Source organism: Lathyrus oleraceus, chromosome 1 (assembly GCF_024323335.1).
Source record: "Lathyrus oleraceus cultivar Zhongwan6 chromosome 1, CAAS_Psat_ZW6_1.0, whole genome shotgun sequence".
Lineage (NCBI taxonomy): Eukaryota > Viridiplantae > Streptophyta > Magnoliopsida > Fabales > Fabaceae > Lathyrus > Lathyrus oleraceus.
The window spans coordinates 10,183,807-10,197,530 of record NC_066579.1 but is presented as its reverse complement, the minus strand read 5'-3'; the positions used below and the strand labels follow the sequence as shown (position 1 = coordinate 10,197,530).

At 31.9% G+C, this 13,724-nt stretch overlaps 1 long non-coding RNA gene across 1 annotated transcript; it reads right to left on the bottom strand.

Moving 5' to 3' along the window:
- Window positions 1-9,380: 9,380 nt before the first annotated feature.
- Window positions 9,381-9,856, bottom strand: LOC127123723 (uncharacterized). The gene is made up of 3 exons (XR_007803591.1): window positions 9,754-9,856; window positions 9,565-9,665; window positions 9,381-9,456 (listed from the first exon to the last, which is right to left on the bottom strand). It is a non-coding gene; the product is annotated as an uncharacterized LOC127123723 (long non-coding RNA).
- Between the last annotated feature and the right edge of the window lie 3,868 nt (window positions 9,857-13,724).

The window sequence follows — 13,724 nt, the reverse complement described above, 5'->3', positions numbered from 1 at the left end:
TAAGATGACTGACTCATCGACCCATAATATTCTCAAGAGAAACTCGTCTGAGTGTAGTATCGTGTAACAACTGATATCAAGTCTAAACTTGAACAGTTTCCGCACTACGTCCTAAACAGGCCAAGGGAGGGAGGGGGTAAATTTTCTACGGTCTCAGCTTCTCGGTCCCAATTAGAGATAGCAATACCTAACCATAAATACTTGTGTGACATTTCCAAATCCAAAAGTGTCTCCACTGAGCAGATGGGTCTCAAGCCAACTTGTTAAGGACAACTTCACACAAGTCGAACATAACTATACCATCCTCTTATCTTAATTGCACTCAAGTTCGGGTTAGAACTTATCTCACCACTCAGTGATCACCAAGCACAAAAGCAGATTATATCACGCATACATATATACAAACATCACATATATACAAATATATACACATAAAAAGTAGGCTAAACCCACTGGAGACTACTCCCCAGCAGAGTAGCCACTTAATTTCTGTAGCGGTAAATTCATGATCATCAAGCTATGGATAAGCTAGAGATCAAATAAGAAGAGTCGCCACCGCGCTTTTATTGTTTCCAAGGGAAAAGGGAAAAAGTACGAACAAAACCCAAAAGTAAGAAGTTTTCAAATCAAAACTAATAAAATGTCAGAGATTACAGGTAAGAGGATTGGTTACACAGAGGGAAGGTGTTAGCACCCAAAGTGTCCTAGGTACTCCTAGGGAGCCCTTTTTGTGTGCATATGTATTTTGTACAAAATGATGTTTACAAACAAATAGAATGGGGGGGGGGGGGGGGGTGAGAAAAGTATTCATTAATTATATTTTTGTGTTTGACAAGACCTTTGGTCTTGTGCCTACATACCAACATAAAAATGAGGGATTAAAACCTCGTAGTTCGTCATACAAATTTCAAAGTGGATGCATTGCTTTTAACAAAATTAAGTTTGAAAGGCCCAAAGGCCTGAAAATGGTTTGAATGAGTTAGTTCTTTTTGGCTTTTTGAAAGTTCAAGTCAAGTATAGTTAAGTTTATTTACAAGTTTGATTTAAGAAAAGAAGTTTTGAAAGTGCAATGACATAAGGCCAAAGTTTTTATCTTTTTGCAAAGTGGTCAAAGTTTAGAACAAAATAGGTTCAAACAAAGAAGATTTTTAAAAGGAATGGAGAGAGTTTGAAATTAAAGAAATGGGGAGAATATGAAGAGACTATCCTATGTACACAATTAAAAGTTTAGAGTTGAAAAGATCTGACCAAATGGGTAGCAATCCAATAGACAAAAATGTCAATAGAAACCCAGAATTCCTTTGGACTTTTTGAATCAAGCAACACACAAATGCACAATTATATTATCTTGAAGAGCAAGACATCAAATAAATATGACCACATCTAAGCTTATCCATTCCATGATCTTCCTCAAAGTAGCCCATGTAACAGATGAATTTCACAAGTCACAGGTTCAAAATAACAGCTTCACAATGATCATGTTGCAGATGAACTTAGAGAGATCTTGAATGATGTATCAGATGAAGTTTCAAATTGCAAGCACTTGGTTTCTCAATAAGTTGGCATTGGCCAACTCCTTTAGCATAGGAAGGTTTCCTAGATTCTAAGTCCATTTGCCCAAGATCAAGCCAACAGTCCACACAAAAGTTTTTAGGGTTTTTTTTATTTATTATTATGTACATTAATGGTCAAAGACCACACAAACAAGCAAAGTATACATAAACAAAATATATCACACAATATGGTCCAAATGGACAAAGTGAAAAATGTATTAACATAAACAATTAGAATGATATGAACAATGGCAAATGTATAAAAGCTAGAATTAAATGGCATTAAAGTAAAGGGCTTGAAATTAAAAGTTAGTAGTTAATAGGTTAGAAGTTAGTATTGTTTTGCTTTTGCTTTCCATTTTAATACATTCTTTGGAGAACACTTAACTCACTTATCACAAGCATGGGTCCTTGAACCAAGACATCTTCCAAAGGAAGGAAAAAATTCCAAGTTTCCACAAAATACCATGAAAGAGGGGAGACTTACAATCTCACTAACTAGAATGCTTATGCTTTTTATGTCACAAATTTAGCGCTATGTTAAGCAATCGTAATTGGACTTATGTAGAAGTCATAACTATTTGAGATCGAGCAAATGAATTTTGGTGTTAATGCATGTTATAGACATAATATAATAGACTATGCTCATGAAACATACCACACACACAAAAAAAGATATGCAAAAGGTGTGGCCTAATCTCATCCATACTCATGTTAACTTTTTAATCAACTAGCCTTAGGATTTTGAGATATCATAGGCCAAATGGAATGAATGAATGAAGAAGGGGAATAAGATAAAGTGAGAGGGGAATGGATCAAAACACAAATGGGTCAAAGGAGGAATTTTACCAAATTAATATCATCCATTCATTTTGGAAGATGGAATGTACATTCCATCAATCCCCTAAATCCAATGATATTAATTTGACAAAGTCAAATCAACCTTGACCAAGGCCCAACAACAACAGTCAAACACCAACTAGTCATCACAATTGGTCAACAAAATTATTTGGCATTTAATCAAATTAAAAAAAAATACTAAAACTAGTCATCACAATTTGGCATTTAATTAAATTAAATATGGTTTGTCCAATTCCTAAAATCTCATCAAAACACCAAAGAAATGGCCATGAGATTTATCATAGGTCAAACAAGATCAAAGGATCTTGAAGAAAAAATTTCATAATTTTTGGACATTCAAAAGTATTTTTAAACAATTAAAAACAAATGAAAAATCAATTAAATCATGAAAAATATTAATAATGATCCAAAAAATAATTTTAGTTCAGAATATGAAAGAGGAAATTATTTGAAATTATTTGATGAAACTCTCATATTTTTTGGATCAATATTAAAATTAATATGAATTAATGAAAATAAAAGGATTAAAATGAAAATTAAATTATCATAAAAAAACGTGGACCACTTGATCTCCCTCATTAATTGAGGTGGCAGATCAAGTGGTCACAAGCGCGCAATCCACGATACGCCTGAGTCAGCGCGCCACAGAAAAGGTAATTCAAACCAACGCACGAGATTATTTCATTTCAAAAGGATCATGTGGCTCTGAACACGCCAACTCACCATCGGAGCTACAGCTCCGGTCTTCTTCTCAGGCGAGCCTCACCGAACTGGTTCAGTCATAACCATCACCAAAATTAAAAAGAAGGACATGATTTCAAAGTAAAAATGGCACTGGGCACGAATCTGACCTCAATTTATCCTAAATCCAAGTATATTGAGAGATACATGGAGTTGAAATTTGAGGTACATGAACTGAATTGCTTCGATTTGGCCTCAAAGCAACTCAATCTTCTTGCCTACATTGGTAGGACTTTAGACAACCAAGGAATCAAGAGAATTGAGCAAGATCAAGAGAGAATCGAAGAGATTAAAATTTCTGGTAAATACCTTCAATGTAGGTCTGGATCCAGCTGTTCTTGCCTTGGCTCATGCTTGATCTAACTCCAAATGCTTGCAGAAGAAGAATTGAATGCTCAAAAGGTCTTGGATCCCTAGAGTTTTGAATCTCAAAACAGTGAGAATTCAAACTCAATTTCAAGTGAAATTCTCAGGATTATCCTTTGGAATGTGAGGGTTAGAGGTTTGAGATCAAAGCTGGCGTGAATCTCTGTGAAATTCTGAGCATATGGAGCTCTATTTATAGCCAATTCAGTTGATATTTGCACACTTGAAATGAACTTCCAAAATTAGCAATGTGTGATGCATGAGTGCATGGGCGTGTGCAGGCCCATGAAATCACTCTATCTGATCCATAATTGAGTGTAAGCAAGGCTGAAGTTATGTTGGAATGCTAGGCAATTATGCATGGATGTTTGAAGTTCAATCTTGTCAAATGATGATACCTTGTTCAAGCCATGCGCAACCTATTCATTTCTTGTCCAAAATGGATGAGTTTAGGCTTTTTTAAAAGGTTAGATCAAGAGGACAACTTTCGTGTTCAACACTTTTCCATTTGGAGCTTGGAACTTGAAGAATTTTGAGGTGGAAGTTTGGAAATTTTAACATATTGAAAATTTTTCTAAGTGTCAAGCCATATGTCTTAATATTCCACCTTGCTTAACTTTTTATGTGAGCTTCGAATGAGAAAAGTGTATTCATCAAAGTTCTAGCTCTCTCAAAGTCCTTTGAAATGGTCACCAATTTCATGTCATTTGGATTTGAAATGATAGAGTTATGCATTTTTGAAGTTTGGAAAAATCACTTGATCAATGGTATAGGTTAAAAGTGACCTATAATGTAACTTCATATCACATGCTCATAAAAGTTGAATTAGATCTTACTCCAAACATCAATGTTGAGTTATACATATTGAATTTGATTGTGCAACCTGGAAATCTTTCATCTCATAAAAATTGAGCAAGTTATGGCCTTGGGAAGTTGACTTTCAAATTAGGGTTTAGACAAAATGACCTATAATGTTTCAACATAGAAAATGATTTTCCAAGCAAACCTAGCTCTAGGTCTCAACATGAAATTTGTTTTGAATTTGATTTAGAGTAAGTTTGCTCTTGGAATCATTTTAATATGGTGAAACATGTAGTAGATAGGGTCTAGGTAGACCCAATTTTGATCAGATGAATTCATCTGGCCAACCACCATCAACCAACTTGTTAACCTTCAATTCTCCTGACTTTCTAGGCTCATGGTAGATCATATATGCATAAGATGATGAATTTTGAAGTTCCCCTTGAGAAATTTGATCAATTGATGAGATAGCTTGTTGGAGAAGTTACTCAAGATACCCAGTCAAACTAGCGTTTCCAATGCAAATTACCCTCAAACTTTTGAAGAATGCTTGATCAATATAACATGTAGAGATCATTGGGACTCATATATGATGTTTATGACCATCCTTGAATCAATCCATGGTTGTGTTCTTTGTTCATGAGGGTCTCAAACCCTAGATGTGGACTTGATAGATCAATGGAGATCATGCCCTACCTACAAAAGAGTTAAGCAAATGCAAAGACATATTTTTGGTATTTATGTTAGTGAAATGATAAAAAACAAGTATGATACAATCACATAGTGCTTGGTGATCTCTCCTAAAATAAACCCAATGAAATAGGGGTAAGGAGGATGCCAAGGTATGATCCCAATGCTAATGCTTATGATGAAATTGCATGAGGGATCTTAGGGTCAAAATTAGGGTCTTACAGTAAGGACCTGAGAATTTTTTTAACCATCTTTTCTTCTGACATGTTCTCTCCCAAGGCACTAGATGAGTTTGCTATTTCAATAATATTCATGTGAAAATCATTAATACTCTCATCATCTTTCATCTTTAGATTCTCAAATCTCATAGTGAGGAGCTGAAGTCCAGACATATTCACTTTAGATGTGCCTTCATGAGTGGTTCTGAGAATTTCCCATGCATCTTTGGCCATAATACAGGTGTTTATTAACCTTAATATGTTTTTGTAGAATCTATTGAATAGAGCATTCAAAGCTTTGGAGTTTCCAAGAGCTAGTTGATCTTCTTCCTTAGACCAGTCCTCTTCAGGCTTTAAGACAGCAGTAGCCTTCCCATCTTTGTTCTTCACGACAGGATGTTCCTACCCTTGATGATAACTTTCCAGGTCTTGCTATCCATATGTTTTAGGAATGCTACCATGTGTGCCTTCCAATTGTCATAGGTTGTGCCATCTAAGATGGGTGGTCTGTTAATAAATCATCATTCCTTGTCCATGGTGCCAGAAAGTATCTTCCCCGGATCTCACCCAGAAATAGAGCAGGATGCCTGCTCTGATACCAATTGAAATCCTGGTATGCAGATCCCATATGTCATATACAATGTCACGACACCAGGGTCAACATATTTTCATACTACAAACAATATCAGTGTTTTAAGTAAGTAGCACGAAGTAAATAACACAAATAGTTGTTAACCCAGTTCGGTGCAACATCACTTACATCTGGGGGCATCCAAGCCAGGAAGAAAACCCACTATAACAGAATTAGTTTGAAGTTCTAAACAACCTCAGGTTTTACAAACTTCTCACCTAATCTCTACCTGTGGAAGTTTATATCTAAGACTCTCCTAGATATGAGACCTCTCTCACTTCCTTTCAATCACACAATAGTGACAACGACTTCTTATAGTAAATAGAGGACAAAAAACAGAATTCACTCTTGCTTAAAATCTCATGAATGATTCACAATTATAACTCAATAACACAAGTCCAATTCAAGTATCGAAAAGATACTCAAATGGCTCACAATAACATAGAAAATTAAACCCTAACAAGGACAATTTCCAGTGTTGCTTCGTTACTTCCTTAAGTTTAGAAACGATCTTTAAATAACCCTAGAAAGGCATGGGCTTCGGGCTTGATTAGCAACAGATCCAAGGACTGTTACACAATCTTCTGCATATTTGCTTCCATCATATCAGATCTTTCCTAAAATGTTTTGACATCCTTACTTTGGAAACACGATAAAGCACAAACAATCATTTGCTTTTAAAACACACGTTTCTTGAACCACAATTCACGTGGAGTCGATTGTTCAAGGGTTACACTGGAATGCTAGATTATAATAGTCCTTTTTAGTCCAAATTTATTAAGTGTTTTAAGATCGAAAGAAAAAAATGAATGACTAACCCAAAATGTGTGCCTCGGGAACGATCATTTGAGGATTCTGCTGGAATGATAGATTCCAACAATCATCTTCTTTCGAGTTTATTTAAGAAAAATTATTTGATAATATGTTTGATTTAGGAAAAGTCACTCGATGTTTGATCGAGGTTTGATTCATATTGGCTTGAAAATGATTTGTGAAATGTTTGAAATTATTTGAAAATGGTTTGACATGTTAGTGAAGTTAGTGTGAAAAGGGTTATTTACATGTGCAAGGATATGACCATGGAACTATCTAGTTAATACGACCATATGGTCGGCATCGACGCCCCTTATTCACCCTCTTATCCACCTTTTATTCATCCATCTCCTCGACTGAAAGAATAACAACAACAAAAATTAAGTCATACAAAGAAAAATTATGCTTCCTCTTATAAAAAATCTCTCTCTCAAAATCATAAATACAACATACATAAATCCTATTTCAAACATCAAGTTATCAAGGAAAACAAAATATTGTGACAACGTCGGCGTTATCTCAACGACGGAGGTGGCCGAGTATGATATGTTGTGTTTTAATGGTGGTTCATGTACTGTGGAAGGTGCAATTATGTCATGATGAGTATGTGTGAAGAGGTTACATGAAGGTGGTGTGGGTTGCTTGATTTTGGTGGTGGTAGTTTATCGGCGAGGTTATGGTGTTAGTTTGTAGTGGATAGAATCAAGTGAGGAAGATTGTGGTAATAAGGAATAGTGAGATGACTTAAAGGATGTTGCTAAAAAATAAAAAATGAAGCAGGTGGAGTTTAGTGTAATGAAGATGAGAGATGAGGAATGTTGTTTTTATGTTGTGAGTTATGGTGGTGTGTAGGAAGCTTGAAGAAGGTGGTATAGTTTGATGGAGGGTGGAATGAGAAGTGAAAGATGAAGGCTTTGAGTTGTTATGGTGGAGTTTATTACAGTATGAATGGTGAGAGATAACAAGGAAAAAATGGAGGTGTGCTAGTTTATTATGGTGTCATGAAGATGGTGGGAGGTAGTGGCTATTAATCTTGGTTATGAGATTGTTTTTGAAGAGAAATGGAGGTAGAAGGCATAAGTTTGCGATTTGTAGGTTGTGGATTTGGTGATAAGGTTAACGGTTTGTTGTTGTTGTTGTTCATATTTTCATGTTTTTGTTTTGTTGTATATGAAGTGAGTGTGAATGGTTTATCTTGCTGAAAGTTATGAGGAGAGAAGGTTATATGTATGTGAGTGTGTGATTGGTAATGAGGAGGGTGTTTCCTAAAAAAAAATGGAGGATGGAAAAATTGAAATGGAGAAGATGAACAGTAAAAAAAAGACCAAAAGCTCTCCACTTTGTTTTTTCTTTTCACTGAAGACAAAAAGAGAGAAAAGTATTCAATGTTATACTCTCTTCTTTTAGTAAAGCAATAGTCTCTCTTTAATAATTGGTTGATTTTGAAATCAATAAAAATCCCTTCTCAACGTCGTGTGCTCTCCCTGTGTGGATCCAATGAGAAATCTTTATATAGTAACATTCTAGGGTTGCAATTTTCAGTGCATACTAAAATTACCCTTGAATATTTATTTGAGATCAAAAAGAGTTCAAATTAATTGAATTAACTAAAATTTAAACAAATAATCAGAATAAAATTGAAATGAAAATTTAGATAAACCTATTTATTTTCTCTAAACATTTTGATAAAAAAAACAAAAATAAAATGACTCAAAATGAATAAAAATATGGCGCAAAAATGCTCAAAAAATTAAAATGAATGCACTAAAATGTTCATCGTGAAATAAACTTCTGGAAAACATACAGATTTTGATCAAATTTTGAAATAAAAAATTATATGTTAAAAGGCTCGGACTGATCAAAATACGACCGAAAAAAGTCGAAAAAATAAAACGAGCATGCCAGTTTAAACTACGTGAACCGTAGATTAGTAAAGCTGACCTCTACAAGCTCGATTTGGAAATTTTTCGCTCGCTTATTTCATGTACATTTGAGAATCAGTTCGAATGGTCTCTTTGTAAATTCAAAAAATTATTCTGGTTGACAATTTAGTCATTATGCATGTTATGCTATGCATATGATGTTAATGACTCGATGAATGTATAAATTTTTTGCATGAGAGACAAAATTAGGGTATGACATTATTGTTGCTCATAATTTTTATATGTTTAACATTCATTAACAAAAAATATATACTAAAATTTTAAGCTTGATAACATTTATATTCATTGATTTTATCCTTATTAAAATAATGAGTATTATTTATATTTATTTCACTTGTGATAGATAGTAGTTAATTAATCAATCTTATTATAGATTTAACATATCATAAACTTCCCCCTTATTTTTATCCATCCATCATTGTAGTATACAAATGCACCGTAAATTATGTAAAATTTGAATTGATTATATAGTTTATGAATGACTATCCATGATAAATTCAATATTTTTGCATTCATTATCTTTTAAGATTTATGTCTATTAGTCTCTTTCTTGTATTTTATAGGAATCATTAAACAGTAAAACTCAAAATATAAACATACATAAAACTTATGATTATCAAACTTTATCTAAAGTTGTTATGCATACATGTATGAAATTTAAGCCTTTAGCACACCATTAACTCTTATCGAAATACAAAGATAGACTATATAATTATTTTAAATAATCATATTTTTATTTAATAAAGTAATTAATTCTAATTATGCAGTAACATTGTTGTGTCGGTATCTTATAAAAGATAACAAAGGTGTCAATTTTAGCATGATATCTGCTTCCAGGCCTGTCAAATAAATATTTTTAAGTGTCAGAGGCATCATATGTATAACATAATTATGATGTAAAAATAAAAATATACACTTAAAAGTAATAGAACTAATTTAAACTTAACTGATATAGGTTACATGCATTGGCACTTCTTATAAACGCACTCGGCAAAACGATGTGAACACTCCTTGTAAATGCAATCATGGTGTTCCTCACAAAAATTAGCTGTAATTTAAAATAAAAATAAATTAATGTTACTAAAATACATAATTTAAAGATACAAACTTTGAAAAGGATGAGAAAAAAATCTTACCACCGACAACAAGTATTAAGGAAAGCAAGAGGATTATGGCATAAGCACAACATATAAGTTTCTTCATACTTTTACCTTTTTTTATAAAATAAATAGAAAAATGTATGATATTTTTCTAAAGATTGATGTCCATTATATAGTTTTTTTGTCAAGTCTATTATATAGTTTTAATACTTATGGAGTTGTAAGAAACCCTCCTTAAAAAATTGTTTCTTAAGTACATTGATATATCACATTTGTCTCTTTTGCTCACTCAATTGATCACTCGACTTTAATAATAGTGACATACAATAATAATTTTGGTCATTAAATTTTATTGTTTTTTTTTATAAAAATATTCTATTTTAACATTTTTTATTTTATTTTTTTATCTTTTCATTAAAGATAGGGGAAAATGTCCCATAAGATCTAATAGTAATGAACGATAACAAAAAAAAATTATTTTTTTGAACAAATCAAGAATTAAGTGATAACAAATTGTGCTCAAATTAAAAGTATCTTAAATAAAAATTAATGTATATCAAATGTGAGAGATGTGTGATTTGTTTTACATATATGTCCCTTTAACTTATTCAATTGATCACTAGACCTTAATAAAACTAACATATAAAACTATTTTTGGTCACGAGAGTTCATTATAATTTATTACGAATCTTTTATTATTATTATATTTTTTATCCATACACATAATACGTGAGAAAAATCACACAAGAGAAATAATAATATTAAAGGATAAGAACTTTAATTTATAAAAAAATAATGAATGAAGTGGTAGCATAAATTTCCAAATCAAAAGTTTGTTTAACATCTAAAAATTAGCTTAATGGGTCATCACAGAGAGCATCCATATTGAGTTAAGAGCAACACATAAGTGAGAGAGACACTGCATATTCACCAAAAACCTTAAGGTGATAAGTGTATGAGTCCTCTCATTTATAAAGTGTTTAACCTTCACTTTTCAAAGCAATGTGGGACTTTCAACTCACACTTATACACAACAATCTCCCCCTCAAGTATGACTCCATCTACTATGCTCCTCCTCAAGCGAAATCTCTTTCATTCAAATACACTTGTACCACCGTAACAGGCACTACAATGAAACACGCCACCTAACTAACACATTGTCATGAAGACTTTTGATACAAGGAGTTGGTCCTTTAATTAAACCATCAACTCTGATACCACTGATGGGTCATCATGAGGAGCATCCATATTAGGTCAAGAGCAACACACAAGTGAGAGAGACACCACATATTCACCCAAACTCTTAAGATGATAGATGTATGGATCCTTTCATTTATAAAGTGTCCAACCTTCACTTTTCTAAACAACGTGTGACTTCCAACTCACACTTGTACACAACAAAGACTTGAGTCGTGAGATTGTACTCCTCTCACAATCTCAAGTTTGGATCCCGCTAGGTACAAATAATTTCTATGTTGGACCATGTTCATATAAAAGTTATGGCTTTAACAAGCTCACTGCAAGTGGACAGTGGAATTGATCCATTTGGATGAGTCATTTGAAATTAATTTTAATTTTTAACCTTTTGATATTTTTACTTTTAATTTTATAAATCGGGTTTTTAGTCTTACAATTAAATATTTTTCAAGAATTTTGACTCCCTCTCACTTTTTAATTTTTTTATGATGTTTATATTAATCATTATATTGATATCTCTAATTCTTTAGAAACATAAATCATGTTCAATATTCTTATAGATTGATTTCAATTATTAATGAGTATGTGAGATCAACTAAAATAATATCAAAATTGAAGAGGGTGAAAAAATAAAAATAAATGGGGAAAATTGAGGGACCAAAAATCAATTAAAAATATGAGGGTCAAAACTTATTTTATTTTATAAAAGGAGAATAAAAAATGTATTTAAGTTTAACTAAAAAAATCTTTTTATCATTTTATTATGTTAATGTCAATTAAATTATTTTTAAAACATATGAAGTTTTAAGAAATTATTTTTATTACATATCTTTTTGGTGCATTTTTATTTATTTACTTAACTTTTAATTGATCGATCACCTAAATAAAGATAATGTGTAAAATATTTTTTGTCTTGAGACTCTTTATTATTACAAATCTTCAATGAGTCCCAAAAAAAAATAATTTCAATTAATGCTTAATGAGAGATACGGGCAGTTTTTTATTTATATTTTTTGCCCTTATTACATCTTTGTGGTCATGAAAACATATGTTTTAATTGTACCCAAAAAAATATTTAAAGGGGGCAAATAAGATACATCAATGTACTTAATGGAAGGTTTGTATTAAAAAATGGAAGGGTTGTAATAAAAAAATAAAGAACTCTTGGGATAAAAAGTTTATATATCTTATCTTTATTATAGTTGGGTGGCCAATTGAGTGAGTTAAGTGGACAAACAACATACATCAATATCTTTAATAGACAATATTTTATAATTATTATTTTTGTGAAAGAAGTTTGCACTACTCCTTAAACAAAAAATTATTTAATTAGCATAAACATCTATAAAATTATCAAACAATTTTTTATTTACCAATACATAAAGGAAAAAATGACCAAAATTATTCCTTTTGTTTAAGCTATAATTCTCTTTCTTTCTTTATTAATGTTATGACAACATAATGAAAGTGTTTAAAAATCAAACCTAATAAAAAAATATGATAAAAATGTTTTATAATTAAGCACTCATAGGCATAGAACAACAACAATAAAGCTTTATTCCACTAAGTAGGATCAGTTACATGGATTAACTTTTGCCATAATATTCTATTAAGGACCATGCTTATATCCAAATTATTAATGTAGAGATCTTTCTTAATAACTTCTCTTATAATCTTTCTACGTCTTCTCATTCATTTAACTGTTTATCTTTTCTTCATCTGGTCTACCCTCCATACCACAAAATCTTTTGGTCTTCTCTTTACATACTCAAACCATCCAATTCTATTTTCCATCATATTTTACAATATAGGCTCTGCCATGATACTCTTCATAATATTTTCATTTCTAATTTTATCATGTCGAGTCTTGCCACACATTCACTAAAACTTCCACATCTCTACTACACTTACTTTATTTTCGTGTTGATTCTTAATTGCCCAACATTTTGTCCTATATAAAATTGCAGGTTTTACCGCATTACGAAAGCATAGAAAATATCACATAATAATCTTGTAGAATTAACATAATATTCTTGTACACAATTATTTAAAATATACATAACATCTCAATTATTTGTGACATTGTACAAAGCTTGTTCTAATTAATCAAAATGCTTGTCGATCATTACTAAGGTTGAGAAAACATAAATAAATTAAATTTATATATTACGATGGAAATATATCAATCACCTTGTCTCTTGGATCTCATGCTCTTGAACTAATGGCATCTTCTCAATTACTCGTATAAACAATGTGAAAGTAGGCACATGGAAACATATAAAGGAGATTTATTATTCTCAAAGATAATAATGAATAATGATCAACAATAAATATTATACATGATATTTCCTTATGCCTCCAAACCATCAACTAACTCTTACATGTGGATTCTTATAAATTCATAGTGGTACGGGTAGAGAAGTCACGTGTTACCCTATGAATAATATATTTATTCAGGGTAGTGTAGTAATGTATTACACTAGAATGTTTCAGGGTGAAAGTAGGCACATGAAAACATATAAAGGAGATTCATTATTCTCAAATATAATAATGAATAATATTCAAAAATAAATATTATACACGATATTTACTCATGCCTCCAAACCATAAACTAACTCTTACATGTGTGTAGCGGTAAATTCATGACCATCAAGTTATGGATAAAGTTAACGTCAATAAAACTAGAGTTGTCACCGCGCTTTTATTGTTTCCAAAGGAAAAGGGAAAAATACGAAAAAAAACCCAAAGGTAAGAAGTTTTCAAATCAAAACTAATAAAATGCCAGAGATTACAGGTAAGGGGGTTGGTTA